The sequence below is a fragment of the Pelobates fuscus genome, chromosome 2, assembly GCF_036172605.1.
Source record: "Pelobates fuscus isolate aPelFus1 chromosome 2, aPelFus1.pri, whole genome shotgun sequence".
Taxonomy (NCBI): domain Eukaryota; kingdom Metazoa; phylum Chordata; class Amphibia; order Anura; family Pelobatidae; genus Pelobates; species Pelobates fuscus.
The window spans coordinates 170,545,442-170,546,847 of NC_086318.1; positions in this window are offsets into that span (position 1 = coordinate 170,545,442).

Genomic DNA, 1,406 nt, shown 5'->3' on the forward strand with positions numbered 1-1,406 from the left:
CCCCCCCCAGCCCTTGGGTGTGTTTCTATGTGCCTCCCAGCCCTTCTATGCACCTCTTTGTTTCAACCAGTCCTTCCTCTGTGCCCACACCTCCTTCTCCCTTCCTGTGCCTGCTGTTCATCTTGTGCTAAGCGGACTACGTGGAGGATCTTCTGTTTCCTCTACCCGGTCTGACAGGAAGCTGTTCATTGCTCCCAAGTTACAGTCAAACTGGTAGAGGATACAGAGGATACACATGCAGTGAATGGCAGAAGGGTGAGTTCTGTGCACCAACACCACAATGACAGACTGTAGTGGTTATGGTGCTCAGAGTACCTCTAAATTAGTAAGTCGTAGTTATTGTAGATGGGAATTGCTGCTGGCCTTCTTGGTTTCTTGCTGCGTACATTAGCCTAGCAGGCCTTATGTTTGACACCTCTGCCCTTGCATGTTTGTGCTAAATATGTGTCAGACCTTCTTCTATGTGTTTGTAATATAGAATGATTCTCTGCAAATAAAATACTGTTTCAATGCTCATCTTAATGCATTAATCTGTACTCAGAAATCTCACTTTTGGATTCAAGTATAAAAATGTAAATAAAAAAGAAAAAAAATACTTTTGATATTCTGTGGTATTTGTTAATAATATCCTACTTCATAAAGTTGTGATTAGCGTTGCCATTTAGTCTCAAACATATTACATCTTTTGGTACTGATTCCTATCCTCCCTTCAGTCTGAGCGGCTGTGTTGCATAGATATGAGATATAGTATAAGATTGCATGGAACATTGACAGCAGCAAGACACATACTGATTATAGGATGGCAATTGACACTTGAGATTATTCTCACAATTTCTCATAAATTAAAGCAATGTCAGCATTGCAATAATGAAGACTATGACCACTCCAATATTGCATAGCAGCCTATAATAATAAAGTGGACTTTTACTCCCTGTGTGTGAAACATGCCCTGCTTTTTTGGGGGGCCATTAGCTGTATACATTTACAATGTACAGCACTTCCCCCCTTCCTCCTGCTGTCTCTTCTCAGGCTGTCATGATGAGTTTCAGTGCTTTTCTTTCAGTCCCTGGAGAGGTTATCTGCTGTAGTTTACAGATCTGCTGATCAGCTCCCTCCTCCCTCCCTCCCAACTGGACTGTGACACAGATACATGTCAAAGGCTGTAAAATGGGTCCGAGTGTCAGGCTTGGGAAATATATGGGGGTAAGTCACAGAGTTCAGGGACAATTAGTGAGGAATTGCCACTTGCCTAATTTTGGTACAACCAAATAGCTTACTGAAAGTTAGGCATTGGTGGTGCTAATTGTTTTAATCAATTTTCTTTCTTTTATTTATTTCTTAAAATTACTTATTAATTGCCATAAGCTTGTCGCATGTGCACGTATGGCATTACTGGAGAAATTTCT